The sequence below is a fragment of the Podarcis cretensis genome, assembly GCF_951804945.1.
Source record: "Podarcis cretensis genome assembly, chromosome: 1".
In the NCBI taxonomy this organism is placed as follows: domain Eukaryota; kingdom Metazoa; phylum Chordata; class Lepidosauria; order Squamata; family Lacertidae; genus Podarcis; species Podarcis cretensis.
In genome coordinates this window covers 88,701,854-88,717,484 of record NC_137170.1, presented here as the reverse complement: position 1 = coordinate 88,717,484, position 15,631 = coordinate 88,701,854, and the positions used below count along the sequence as shown (strand labels likewise).

The window sequence follows — 15,631 nt, the reverse complement described above, 5'->3', positions numbered from 1 at the left end:
AGATCCACCCAGCCATGCTGGCGATGCTGCTTCAGATTAATGGCTTGTACTTGGAATATGCCAGGTCTCTCTCAGCCTCCTGCATTATTATTTCTTTTCAATTAATATTTAAATAAAATTATGATAGCACTATTTTGCTTTGCACTTTTTCACAAGCTGTCACCTAACCAAGCGGTTAACTTGTTAAATGTTCTCCCCTACCACTCCCAAGTGTGAATGCCAGGAGAAGAGAAGAAGAAGAAGAGTTTGGATTTGATATCCCGCCTTTCACTCCCTTTAAGGAGTCTCAAAGCGGCAAACATTCTCCTTTCCCTTCCTCCCCCACAACAAACACTCTGTGAGGTGAGTGGGGCTGAGAGACTTCAGAGAAGTGTGACTGGCCCAAGGTCACCCAGCAGCTGCATGTGGAGGAGCGGAGACGCGAACCCGGTTCCCCAGATTACGAGACGACCACTCTTAACCACTACACCACAGTGGCTCTCATTTCAGCCAGTGCTCAGCCCTGCAAAGCTGCTTTCAGCACAAAACTTTTTACATTCAAAGCAAGTTTGGTAATATGGAAGAGTGCATCTGAGGATGAGCAAAGTGCCCTTTCCTTCCTACTATGTGAGCAGGCCTCCACAAAACTGAGGTAAGTGAGATGGCATAACTCTCAGGACAGTCTAAACTACAACTGTAGGATCTTCAAAGTCTGCTGTGGATTCTGTGTTGCTCTACTGTGGAATATTGTGTCTCTTATCACAGGCAGGGTAGAGTACTGTCAAGCACTAGTAAAATCTGCTGAGCTACGAAAGTAAATAGGCAGTTACATGGAATTGAAAAGGGACCAAAAAAACCAGCTGATTTGGTTAATATACAGGACAAAACAAGTGCACTACAGAACAGTGTAAGAAAACTCTTGCTATGCCAAGCTACCTGCTCCTGCTACATACTTTTCTTTCCTGACATTTTTTAAAAAATTGTTACATTTGGTATATTTTTCTATAATGCACTTCACACCCACCATTTGGAAGGCCATGCAAAAGCTCTAATTATTTCTGAACCTGTAGACACTCCCCACATATTTCCAAGCTTTGCTCCATAGCCATGAGGGCTTAAAACTTATAATTAAAAAAAAAAAAAAAGACTGCATGCTCTCATAAACTCTTTAGACTTTTCAGCCAAAAGTCTGAGTTATACTATTGCAAGTATTACATGTGAATTTCAGAAGCCAAGTCGTCTCAAGATGATTTGTGGGCCACACACACATTAAGCAATCTGAAGGAGTCATGGGTATCACTGTTGCTCTGGACTCCACTATGCCTCCAGGACCATCAACTTCAGAAACCACCATGGTCCAAAACGAGGAGGAAAAAGAAGAAGCAGCAGAAAGAATCAAGCTTGCTATTTTGTGCTTGCTGATGCCTAGTCACACATCACATGAGACCTTGGTATCTTGGATGATGGAAACCTTGTAAGATTAGAAGACAACGCAATACCTTCACATGCAAATAGCATAACAATGGACGTGGAATGATATAAACTGTTGTAATGTTTCAAAGAATGTGTCAAAGTGACCTGACAAAAGTACTGCCAAGAAGAAAGGGGTCCCAGTTCTACTTTCACTCCCAACAGGTTACAGTGGTACCTCGGGTTAAGAACTTAATTCGTTCTGGGGGGCCGTTCTTAACCTGAAACTATTCTTAACCTGAGGTACCACTTTAGCTAATGGGGCCTCCTGATGCCGCCACGCTGCCGGAGCACGATTTATGTTCTCATCCTGAAGCAAAGTTCTTAACCCGAGGTACTATTTCTGGGTAGCGGAGTCTGTAACCTGAAGCATCTGTAACCTGAAGCGTATGTAACCCGAGGTACCACTGTATAGAAATGTATAGTCCATGCCAGGGGTATAGAAGCTCAGGCCTGCAGGCTTATTTAGCCTGAGCAGGGGGCTCACAGAGTCATCAGAAGAGAGGTGACATTTTCTTCACAAATCCATTCTTGACATCTGTTCCTATGATTAAAGAGTCCCAGCAGTGCAATGTTTCCCTTTGGCGTATACACAACACAGTTGAAGTGAAACCATTAATTGCTCTTCAACACTGCATTTTCCCTGAGTATCTCAGATTCCCAGGAATTTACCCAGAAGTGACTACAAACTCCCAGTGGTTCTCTCCTCAACACATCAGCTTCCAGAGAAACATGCCAGCATTTTCTCTGATGTTCTGTTGTAGAGACAGCAAGAGGCAGCTACAGTTCATGATCGCAGTGAGTGGGCAGAGTTGGGGGGAGAGAAGAAAGATCAGAGAAGCACTGTGAGGTAAAGCTATGTGAGTGGGACCTGCCAATCGGAAGGTCAGCAGTTCGAATCCGTGGATTTGGGGTGAGCTCCTGTTGCTCTGTCCCAGCTTCTGCCAACCTAGCAGTTCCAAAGCATACTAGTGCAAGTAAATAAATAGGTACTGCTGCAACGGAAAGGTAAACGGGGTTTCAGTGCACTCTGGCACTTGTCATGGTCCTCCGTACACCAGTAGCGGTTTAGTCATGCTGGTCACATGACCGGGGAAACTGTCTGTGGACAGATGCCAGCTCCCTCGGCCTGAAGCGAGATGAGCATCGCACCCCATAGTTGCCTTTGACTGGACTTAACTGTCCAGAGGTCCTTTACCTTTACCTTACCTGGTAGAGATGAACACAGGTTCATCCAGCAGACTCTCTGAATAAAATTTCAGGCCCTATAGCTGGAATCTGCCTCTGCATTAACCAACATCCTCTACTGCCAAGACAGAAAAACCAAGCACTTTGCATTACACAGCCAACGTTCTCTCCAGCATGCCAGCCAATTGCACCAGCAGAGACTGTTCAGTCAGAACTGTACAGTGTGTTACACAGAGCTACACTTTGTCCAGTTGCTTTATCTTAGAAAAGCAGGGCCTTACAGAGTATTAACTTCAGAACGCTTTGAAATCCAGCCAGCTTCTCTCCCCCAGAGCCATTTCCTGGAAGAAAGACCCATCTTCAAGCTGTGTCCACAGTAACTTCCTCCAGCAAATCAAAATCTGAGAGCCGCCAACACTCCATGAACTGTCAGCTATTGTTTAGGATGAACTAGTTCCAACTGAAATAATGGAAGTTCTTGCATGCCTTCGGTGCACATCTAGAGCAGAAGCTGCAGGGACCGTGTAGATCAGGGATGTGAAACCTCCAGCCTGCGGGCCAAACATGGCCCACCAGGCCTCCCCATTTGCTATGCAAGGCAATTCTGGGCACACCATGCCCACCTATCATACCTGACTGTCTGAAAGCATTTTTCCAAGCAATGTTGAAAGAGCAGTAGGGGGCTATTTGCAGAAGGAATTTCAAGCAGCCCCATACTGCATCGTTAAGCCCAGTGTTGAAGCTTCAACACACAGCATCACCTGTCAAATTTGGACCAGCACACGTGGGAAGAAAAATCCTGGGTTCAGGATCATTCCCCATCCCTGACCCACATATTCAAACTAATTTTGCCAAAGCAGAACCCTAACAAATCAGCAAAGGTTAGACAATTGCAAATTGCAAAAACATCTCCTTAGGGCAAAGTCACAGGAACATAGAAGACTACTTTATGATGTGTATATGATAGACGTTGGTCTATCTAGTTTAGCATTTGTAACATTACTGGTGGCATCAACCTAGTACTCTTCAGCTGTTCTTGATTACAACTCCAATCCTGGCCAGGGGAGATAGGTGTTGAGCTCCAAATCACCTGGAACATACAAGGTTAAGTGAGATCACGCTTAACTGTGGCTTCCTTTCTCCCAGTCACACCGGGGGGGGGGGGGGGACACACACACAAAAACAGGAAAAATCCAAAAACATGCACTAGCATGAAATACTGGCTTGCCACAATGTGTGAATGAGGGTGATCGATCAGTGTATTATCCCCGTTCTACAGATAAGGCAGACCAAGGCTAAGAAATGGCAGCTTTCCTAAAACCACCTAGCAAATCTGGGGCAGAGGCTTCACAATTCAGCCACTGTGCCACACTACTGCAGGTGGGACACTGCAAATGAAGGATCTGTAAAAGCACACTTCAGCATTAAAAACATCTGCTCAGTATTTGATTTCAATTCAGTTGTCAGAATAGCTTTATATAACAAACTATGCTGGTTCCACTTTTCTGGCAAATCAAATTGCCAGAAAAAAGCCTTTTATATTTGGGGAGAGGAGAGACAGGGTTAAAACTGCTGCAGCCCCATCATTCCATGGGGTTTCCTCATCTTAGTGGATTCTTTTTTCTTTAACGTCAACAGTGGCTGATTCACAGGAAGTATTATGTCCCACCAAGGAGGAGGACGCTAAGCAAGCTCAATAGAAAGCCAGTGCAATCTTGGCATATATCCACCAACCCCACTTATCTTCCACCCACATAGTCTTTTTGTTTTGGTAACCTGTCAATAACCTGTCAACTTGCCCTCTTCTCAAGGAAGAGCTACAAGCTGCCTGGACCTAGACTGGAGACCAAGACACCCTTTCTGAGAACAAGTTGCTTTTATGAACTTGCCCAGGCTCAATTCCTTTGAATCACCATATTTTTTGTTGGAAAAACTGTCTGCAGAGCGGACAAACGCCAGCTCCCTCGCCTGTAAAGTGAAATGAGAGCCGCAACCCCAGAGTCATCTGTGACTGGACTTAACTGTCAGGGATCCTTTACCTTTACTGTTTTTAGGAGGATTATTATAACTTACTGTCTTATGGCATATTTGATGGGCCCTGGATTAGATGGGTTTAAAAGAAGATTTGTCAAATGATAGCTAAACAAGACCTCCATTTCAGAGACAGAATACCACTGGATATCAGCTGCTGAGGAGCAACAAAGATGGAGGGAGCTCCTTATTGCCCTCATGCCCTGCTTAAGGGCTTGTTAGAAGCCCTTGGCTAAACCTAGAAGCTAAACCTGGATGGACCCTTGGTCTGATGCAGCAGAGGTCCACTTATGTTCCTAACCAAGTCCCTTTCTGTAGCACAGAAAACAGACGTGGCAGAACAGGCTGGGAGGGAGGAACTTATGCATGATGCTAATGAAACAGATGGCTAACTAGATGTAGGATTATAAAGTGAACACACTGTCCCTGCTGTGAAGGGCTGCCACCCACCTCCCCCAGGCTCGAACAGAAACCAAAGGTGCAAATGAAGGCCAGATCAATGCACGTGGGCAGGGCAGAAGACACACATCAAGCCATGGTAAATATATAAGAATGCACAGTTCACTCTGGGATTACCATGTCAGCGTGTCTTTCTTCATATGTCTGATGACAGCCAGAAGGGTGGATTTAAACACCATCTCCTAAGCTATGTCCGATGGGAGGAATGTAAATTGCGCACTTATGCTACACTGCAATCAAGGGATAATGCCAACACATTCTTTGATACTGCAAACAAAACAAAGGCTAAAAAGAGATTAAATAATAGTAATAATTCTTAGGCCAAGATCATTGAAATGTGTACCATTTGCCAGAACAGAAACCTCTTCACCAAAAGGAAAGAGGCAAGAGTACAGTAACTAACTGCCTTTAGGAGACAAGCTGAAACCAGCATTAACAATCTACGGAAATTTGTGCCAACTGCTGCAGCAGCTTCTAGTGGAACTTGTGATACTGATTTCCGCAGAATTTTCTCTTTCTCAAAACCCAAAGCAAACTTTTCCATGCCTACTCTTTACCACTGTGCAATTTGTTTGTGTGTGAAAATCAGGCCAGTGCTAAAACAACAGGCAGTCAACTGACACCAGCGAACCAAAATTAAGTATGCACAAATTCTCCTCATATTGGGCATACAAGGTTGCAATATGTAAAGTTCTTGACAGAATAGTTCCTCTGAACTGGATGCTTTAGCATGCACCAATGGGTGAGAAAAGACGCACTTGTATCTTTAAGGCTTCCAGATACAGAATGGCAAGATTTTGCTCAAGTGAGGAGCAAACAAAAGTTTGAGTGTGGTGATAGAAACCACCCACTAAATCACCACCACAGATCTGCCCACCCGCAAAAATGCCTTAGCATGTTTCCACACCAGCAGTGGCCTCAGATGTCCAGCAGGTCATGTTCACTATAAGAATTTTCTGCAAAAAGAGGAAATGGGGATTTTAAAAAGTACAGGCTGGCATTTTGATGATGGTGACAACATGATGTGGGCAGCGTGATAAAACTGGATGCATGAGCAGCCGTTAGATGCACTAGAATTCTTGTAAGCCCTCCCTGAGAGTTTATGTTTGCCCGGAAAGGTGGGGTATGAATCTATTTTTAAAATACATAAAATGAAAAGTAAGTGTGCTTATGACCCACCCATTTCAATGGAACTGCACTTTCTCACAATCCATTTTTAAAATGTATACTTTTTTTCCCTTTTTCTTTTTTGCGCTTACACAGCATTAACAATAGACTGGGGAAAATACACCAGGTTCCTAACCTCAAGTGTTGAAGGCATGAAAGTAATTAGAGGCAAGAAAGTAATTAAAAACCCAGCACCAAATTGTGGGGAACCCAAACATCATAGTGCTTTGAGCCCTACAGCCAGGGAGGAAGGACTGAAACTGCAATGTCTGTCACCATCACCACCTGGCCTCTAATTTTGAATTAGTACTTTAAACCAATGGAGCCATTTAGGGTGGGGTGGGCACTGCCCTCTGCAATTATTCCTCAGGAACATCTATATTTATAACCAACTCACTGGCTGCATCACAAGGTGACCGCCATTATAAACTATTAAATCTAAGCTATTATAAGCATGTGAAAGACATAACACCCTGCGTTTAAAATGAAACAGTGTGAGATTTACTATTGGATCCATGTTAAAACATTGCTATGGCTATTACGAAGTATAAAAACATATGGCCTCAAAAATACTATCTTGCCATTTAATTTGATTGTGACTACATCCGAGAGTGCTGAGAATCTTGCTCCACTGTCACAGATGTCTTCCTCTTCACCCAATATCTGAAACTTGAACCCCTGACTCTCAAAGCAAAGGTTGCATTTCTAAGACGTACATTTCCCCAAATTGACAAAAGCTGCAATGTTTAATGGTACAGAGTACATGCAGATGGGAAGGCAGCTTAAGCAGGTGGGTGGGAGAAAAACCAAAGCAAAGCCCTTTGTAGAATTAAAAAGCCCCCACCTGTACCGATGGAACACAGTATCTCCACTGTTAAACTCAAGAGCTGCTTAAACACACGAAACAGCATGGCAAGAATAACGCTTTTAACTTGGATAAAAAACAAGTTTTGGGAAAGCGTGTTCTCCTTCATGGAGAGCACGTGTTGCAGTGGGGGCTGCCAGGACACTCCAAAGTTGGGGGGTGGGCTAATTGATCATTGGCCACTGATGCGATTGGGGCTTCCCTTGTTGTTGGGAAGAAGTTAATGTTGCCATTTATTGATTAACAGCCAGAAATAGTAAAACTCCTTGCACGAGGCTAGGGCTTCCTCTTTTAGCCCGTGCATTGGATTGCCCGTCCCTCCCTCCCTAGAATAGGGTTGTTCGCTTTGACCTTGCTATGCCTGTCATGGGGTCGTCTGCTTTGGAGCGGGGGCCTGGTAGGAATTTTGTCCATCTGGCTGATTGGCTGGGGCCATTTGGTTTTTGCCTACTGCGTAGCAAATCGTCACAACTTGTAAGGTTTGCGGTTAGGCATTGGTTTATGGTTTGCTTGGTTGAGGGGCATGGATTGGCTGTGCCTGCCCCTCTAATGCTGCTGCTGCAAGGGATTCCGTTAAAGGAATTGGGAGCTAACTATTGCTTGTCCACTCTGTAAAGGGGGCTCGGGCCATAGCAATGAGCTCCCGGTTGCATTTGGGGTGAGGGCAGGTTCCCTGCCCGCGTAACCCCCAAGTGTATTCCCCCATTCTGACTTTCGCATCGTGCGGAATGTCAGTCTGTCCCCCATGGTGGGGGCAGATAGTCGCAACCAATGCCTACGCAACCACTCACAAATTTGTATTTTAATAAAGTTGTGGCCAAAATTATGCCAAAAATCTTAAACAAAAATTTCTGTGTGATGTGTGAGTTATTGGGGTAGACCTGGGGACCTCGACACGCAAAGAAGAATCTTAACTACAAAAAGTATTATTAAAAAACAATAAGAAAGTATTATCCAGAACTTATGATTTGATATTGGAATAGGACCTAAAAGATGAAGAAATAAAAGAAGTAATGGTCAAATGGGCCCAAGACACTGGCCATACAATACAGATACATCAGTGGGAAAGGCTCTTGAGGTAGGATATTAGGTTTACCGCCTGTTATACCATTAAAGAAAACCTAATGAAAATGTTTTATAGGTGGTACATGACGCCTTCCAAAATCGCCAAGATATATAAGTTAAAATCCAATTTATGTTGGAAATGTAATAACATGGAGGGGACTATGCTTCATGTATGGTGGGGCTGTGAAAAAGTCAAAAGATTCTGGGGATGTATTCATGAAGAGTTAAAAAAGATGTTTAAAACCTCTATAGAAAAGAAGCCAGAGGCGTACTTTATTGGGTATTGTAGGAAAGGATATCCCACAGGATAAGAAAATACTATTAACAGCAGCCATAAGACATCAGACAAATCAGAAACTAAAATCGGAATGGCAATGTTTTGAGGATTATATAAAAAAACACTGCTCTAAGGATAACATTGATATGCATAGATTAAGTATGTAAAGTAGAAATAAATAAAATTAATATACTAGGAGTATCAGGGATAAGATATATAAGATGCAATGTCAATAAGATGTTAAAGAATAAAGAATGTCGAGTTGTGGAGGAGGGAAGTCACATGGGTGTAATATCTCTTGTTATTATTTAGTATTTTTGTTTGATTAGCGTATATTTTTGTATAACATAGCATAAGAACTGTAATCTCCCCCCCCTCGATTCCAAAATAATAAAGAATAACGCTGCACCTGAGAACTGTCAGCAATAGCCCCCCTCAAGGAGCCTGTTCACTGCAGTGCAATGGCATTTGACAGCAATTAAGCAGGCGACAGTGACATAGTCAGCATCTTGATCAGCCAACACTGCAGCTTCAAACCATCCGGCCTACTGCACTGATGACAAGCTTGGGCTTATCTTTCTTCAGCCCCACTGTCCTGCACAGAGCACAAATCAAAATTGCTCCCTGGAAATGTTTCTAGCAGACTAGGGAGAATCTTTCGTTCCACTCTATTTCCCCCTCACTGCCTGAGGTCTTTGCACTGAACCTCCAAAAGTCCAAACACACAGAAGATTAGGATCAAAAGGCTCATTCTCTCCCCCCCTCCCCAACACCTTATTGACTTTAGAGAAAGACACGAGTCAGAAGGAGCAAAGTCCCTCCCCGTTAAGCATTTAAAAGCATTAGATGAAATTCCAGCAGCCTGGCAGACAACCAACAATGCAAGCTGGGTACCTTGGCAACAAGACACGCAGAAATATGCTTTCTAATGTTTGGGGGTTTTGTTTTTTTCAGAGAAAGACAGCTAGCAGTCTCACCAGTCTGTAATTTCCAGAGTAAGTGGTGCTGCAAGCAGTTCAAGTGTTGGTTCTTTATTACTGAAGGAAGGAGCTCTTAAGTGTACACACTTTGAGGCACATTCAAAGTACATTTCCTCCCTTCAAAGACCCTTTTATGAGTTCCAGGTCTAATTTGTTTAATGTTTGACATCGTTTTTATACTGTTTTTATGTGTGTTATTGAGGATCTGCTTTATTGTCTTCTTCTTCTTCTTCTTCTTCTTCTTCTTCTTCTTCTTCTTCTTCTTCTTCTTCTTCTCCTTCTTCTTGCAATCCACCCTGTCAACTGAGTTACAAGGCAGCATATAATTCTCCCCGCCCTACCCCCCTTTTACTCCTGCGCTTCCTCCAAGGACAAGTTGAGGAGGTGGTGGTTGCAACACTGAATACGGCAGTACATATAGTCCCCCCCAGACCTTTTATTAAGTTGAAAACAGGCAAGCTGTTTCCTCCAGATGTTTTGGACGCCAGCTCTCATCAGCCCCAGCCAGCGTGCCAGTGGTTAGGAAAGTCTGAGTTGTAGTCCAACAACATCAGGAAGAGGCAAAGGTTAGCCATCCTTCAAACAACCCTGTGTGAGCACAGCATCCTGAGATATGGAGAGCCCAAAATCAGCTTTTTGACCCTGCTCCTCTCCCTGTGATCTAAGGCTAAGTACACATTAGTGGCTTAAAACACACCATGGTTGTTTCCCCCCAGAGTGTTTCAAGTTGCTTTTTTACATTGCTGTACACAATAAAGATGGGTTGGGGTGGCCTTCACCTGATGTACATTACCCAATTTGTTTCCCCACAATGAACTCCAACTCGCTGAAGCTGTCATCTGTGCCTGCACAATGGCTGCCGTGATAATGTGCGTGCCTCAGCTTACGTTTCCAAATTGGATAGGGGCTGCTTTGAAAGAAAGTGCATCAGACAGGAGCAGAAACTACAGGATACTTAAGGCTTGTGGCTATGGCTAACATAATGTGTACCTGGCTTCAAACAACAGCGGTGGGAGCACACTGGAGCCAGAGTAAATGGTAATGCGTACGCAGCTTCAGTTGACCATTCTGTCCACTACTATACCATAGTAGCTATGGTTGTGAGGTGGGGAGAAAAAGCACTGTATACATGCTCAAAAACTATTCTTACTTCATACACCCCAGAGCTAAGCCCTATTTCCAAGGACTTAAATGTCACAGAGGCTCAAGTTTTGTATTCAGAGTTATTTACATCAGCCCAAGGCACTCACTGTGCCGAACTTCAAAGACTCAAGAGTCCACACTACTAATAATATTTCAGGCTTTAATCATGGAAAGGGAGAAGGGGAAGAGTGGAAGAGAGAACTAGGAGGCCAGGGAACGTAAAGGCAGGGGAGATACACAATGGTGTGCTGAGGAGGCTTGTTCAGACAATTCTGTTTTTCAGGTCATGGAGGCACAAGCAAAACATGCAGACTGGATGCATTTCCTTCCTGCAGCAATGTTTTATAGAAACGGTGCCTTTCGGGCAACTAGGGGTGCTTCTGAATGAAGTGTTCACTGAACAGTCACCCTGTTTTTATGCAGGGAGGTTTTATGCAATGTTGGCTATTATAGTGAGCGTCCCTCATGATTTGTTTGTGGGGAGGTTATATGGTGGTGTGTCAAAGTCAGTGCTATCCCACGCTTTCCAGGGAATTTTCTCGCCACGTGCCTTATTGCAGGAAGTTAGATCTTTTGGGGAAGACAATATGTTGTGCAAGACCTTCCTATCAACTGTAATTGCACAATCCTAATTAGCTGGTTTATTGACTGAATCTCAACCAAAAATTGTGACAGTCTGGAAACTCCCGAGAAAACTTACCCCAGGCTTTTAATAAAACAAAAACTGCAGAAGTAAAAGTGACATCCTAAGTACGCTATCTATAAAGAAAGCTGGAAGGAACCCAGTCAGTCTTACTTTTGGTAAACAGATTTCAAGACTGGGCTGCAAATTGTGTGTCCATGAGTGTATGAATATACTATAAAATGCCTAACACCTGCCTCCTCGTGGTTGTTGAAGCTTAGCCATGTGATTTAGCCTTGTAAATAAATTCACATCTGGTATCCCACAGAAGAAAAGCACCTTAGGGTACTGTCACACCACTTCTTAAAACTATAATTTCCTAAGGCTGCTTCATATTAAAGTACTCAGTCAGGGGGCTTCATCAGAAGCATTTGCAACATGTACCGTATTTTTCGCCCTATAGGACGCACCTTTTCCCCTCCAAAAATGAAGGGGGTGCACACCGACCCCTCTCGCTCTCCAGGCTTCAGGAAGCTATCCGCTAGCCGTGGGAGACGCAGCTCTCCCACAGCTAGCGGAGAGCTTGCCTGCACCTAGAAGCTTGGGGCGCGCTGAGCTCAGCACACGGTTGGGGCTTCGCGCAGCGCTCCGCTAGCCGTGGGAGAGCCGCGCGGCTCTCCCACGGCCAGCGGATAGCAACCTGTTCTGGGGGCTGGGGTTGGGGGAAGCTCGGGCTTCCCCCGCCCCAGCCCCGTACCTGGGGGGGGGGATAATTTTTTTTTTCTTTATTTCCCCCCCAAAAAACTAGGTGCGTCCTATGGGCCGGTGCATCCTATGGGGCGAAAAATACGGTAGTTGGGCCCCCTAGTATAATAGCTACAGACAACAAAATACAGTATTTGCAAAGCAGAGCATTGGTGGTTCAGATTTAAAAACCACATGCTATGGAGCAGAGTTGCAAAATCCAGAATCTTATCAGCTATAAGGAAAGACAGATTTCCAGGGCTTTGTCAGGACTAAAACAAGGACATAAACCATCTGCAATTGGATCTCTGGCTGTTTTAAATGTAACCTAAAAGCAGCCAGAAGGCCGCAAATATTTTGAATGGCCAGAGTAAGGGGGGAGAGGACAGGACTCCTGCACTTTTAAGAGTTCTATAGAAGAGGGAATTTCAGCAGGTGTAGAAGCTACAACGTGCTTAAATTTCCTCTACTACACACAAAGGGATAGGAACCCTGTCCTCTCAAATCTGGCTACCCTACCCAAATTGGATTGCAGAAGTGGGATTTAACACTCCATCCCAGAACACTGATTTTCTCCAGTCTAAATTCCCCAGCCACCCTCATCCCCCACAATTTTCTTCTGTGGCATAAACACGATTGGGGAAACTTTGCTAAAGAGGAAAATGTAGAAAGGGAAAGCAACCATACAAATAAAAAATGGTTCCTAAGGCTTTTTGAGGAACGCTTAACCCAGTGCTTCTTGATAAAACTGCTTGGGAAAACTTTTTTCCTCCGGGGTGTCATTCCTTGGACTTCTCACTCTTGTGAAGTGTATAGCAACATCTTCATCCCAAGCCTGCTCAGATAATACCAGGTGTCTAGAGTACTTCTATGCTTTCCCACCATGCAGCATATTTATAATTAAATTAAGTAGGCTTGAGTCACCAATCAAATGACAGCTCATTATTTGGCCACAATCAAGAACATGCTTGTGTAAATAGTCACCTTGTAGCACCCTGCTTGTGGTTAACGCTTAGCTGGAATGAAATATTCAACGCAGCAATAGAGAAATTAAAATAATAATTTATTTGTCAGACAAACAAATATTAGGCACAGTGGTATATGGTTACCAAGCTCTGGCCTGGCCTCCTGCCATTCTGGCCAGCACTTATATTTCCTTAATCCAGCCCCCTTGCTCCTCCTGTGGCTGCCTCTGTCCAATCAGCCTGGTTGAAATTCCTATTGGCTGTTTGCTAGAACCAATCACAAAAGATACACCCATTTCCTCTTGTCCTTTTATGGGAAACAAAAAGCTATATATTCTTCTATCTATAAATGACAAATAAGTAGTAATATATCTTACATGTGTCTCAACAAGGAACCTTAATTACCAGCTCACCTCGCCCTATTGCCCTCCAAAACAGATGGTTAATCTTAAATTTTTATCTTAAACAGATGTCAAGGATCATCATTGAAAGATCTTCTCTTGAAGGTCTTTTAAACAAAGGCCTGACAACCAGTGCTCTAATGATGTTTCCTGCTTGGCAGGGGGGCTGGGCTGGTGGCTGATGGCCCCTGTGATCTCTTCCAACTATATGAAATAAGAATCTAGCATAAGGATTTAACATTTCTTAGCTTCTAATTCCTTTGCATAATTACATTTAAGCCAATATATTTAATACATAACATAGATAGCTTTTTAAAAGAATAAACCTTTTCAAAGTAAGGAACAGTTTCCAGCCTCAAAAATAGAAAGAAAACCTCTTCTCCAGCCAAGCCAGTTGCCTTTTTCACTGCTCTTGACCTTTCAACCTTAGGAAAATATGGCTCAAGTTGAATGGGAGGCACATGGTTTTATTTTACTATTTACCCACTCTTAATTATGTTTTTCTCTGCTTTTTTATCTTCTGTAATATGTAGGGTCAGTGTAACCTTGGCTCTCAGCCTGTAATTCCCTTTGACTTTGAGAATTGTTTTCTGCTATAAATCAGGGGGCCCCCTTGTCCAGGAGAATAAACATCTTGCCAAGGTTCTTAGGCAGCTGGTCTTCTGCCTGGCATGAACATTTGAAAATCTTTAAGCTCATTTTAAAATACAGGCCCTGATCAAGCCTCAATAAAAATGCAGGTTTATGATTAGATGCCTCAACCTGTTGAATGATTGATTTACTGGGGTGAAGAGGAATTGTATACCACTTTTACTGCCCTAAGCTGGCATCCAAGGCAGCTTAATAAAGCCTCCTAACGACACCAGTATAATCAAAAAGAAATAAATCAAGCAGCAGGTAAATTCCAAAAACATGCCAGAAGACAGAGAGACCAATAAAAGCAGCAGTGACTCAGCAGTTGGCTGACCAACCCTAGCCCAAAAGAAAAACCAGAAGTAAAAGTTCAACAAGAACCATTTAATTCAGCAGAAGCCACAGTAAACAAAATGGGCCTCACCTGGTTCTTAAACAAAGATGGCAAGGAGATCTCCTCTTGGAGGAAGTTCTACAAATAAGGGGACAGTGACAAAAGTCTTTCCTCTAGTAGTTTAGTGACAGAACTACAGGGTCCCTTTATGACAGTCACAACCTTGAAAGATTATACAATGATCTTCTCATTGTACAATCGTAATAAACAAGCACCGTAACAAGCAATGGCATGCAAGTCTCCATGATCAGCTAGATCTACTATTTTCTGTGCCTATGCTTGGAAAATGATTTGGCATGCTCCAATATCTTCTCCCCTATCATGCTGATAGGGTGATGGAAGCAGGGACACTGCTGCAGAAATAGTAATAGGTCTTTGGCCCTATGCAACCCTCCTGGACCACTACACCACTGGTTCTCTCTAAAGTAAGGGGCATCCCAAGTAGGTTCACTGGTGACGATCTCAGCTGCTGGGCAGGTTCAGAAATGAGCAGGCATCTATTATAGTGGCTCAAGACCAGGCTTTATTACACTGATCCCCAGTACTGAAGAAGTCAGGTTGTGGGCCTGTGTGAACGTCCCCAGGGCCACATGTGCACACACCCTCCTTTAAGAGCAGGCAGGCACAACCTGCCCTGCCACTCCATATAATTCATTGCATTAACTTGCAAGGCCAAGGCTTTCCAGTTGGCATCTCTTTACAGTAGCAGGAGATTCCCAAATCCATTTGTCAGATGCAGCGGTGTCTTTTTGGGGTGGGGTGTGGGGTGGGGTGGGAAAACATTCTGACTCTGTCTTAGTGCTATGTTTCCAGGAATGAACCAAGTAGGACTTCTTATCTGGCAATTTCCCAACACAAGCACCATATAGTTCAGCACTCTTTGTCATCGCTGAATAGAATGCTATGTTCTGAAAGGTCATGCCTTCTGCCTGATCATGTGAATAAACTAATTAGTGTATGAAATGAAGAACTAGAACTGCCAGGCATTCAAGAATTGGCTGAAAATGAAAGCATTGCATTTGAGCAATTCATTAGCAGGGTTGTGCACAATTACATCAAGGAAGCAAAAGAAGATGCAAGTCTAGCTAACTTTAATGCATACTTTTGTGTTAAATCTAATGAAATATTCATAATCATGTGACCTTCTCTTTTTTACTACAATCCTATACTTCCTGGGAGCAAACCTTCTTCCAAGGGGTTTGTTTATGCTTTGTCTCTGGAATGCAACAGATTGGGTTTTGCTTTAAA

At 43.5% G+C, this 15,631-nt stretch overlaps 1 protein-coding gene across 2 annotated transcripts in view; it reads right to left on the bottom strand.

Moving 5' to 3' along the window:
- The window catches only part of LOC307212145 (putative hydrolase PNKD), a 36,112-nt gene that overhangs the window by 14,201 nt on the left and 6,280 nt on the right, over window positions 1-15,631 (bottom strand). The gene's annotated exons all lie outside the window — the stretch shown is intronic.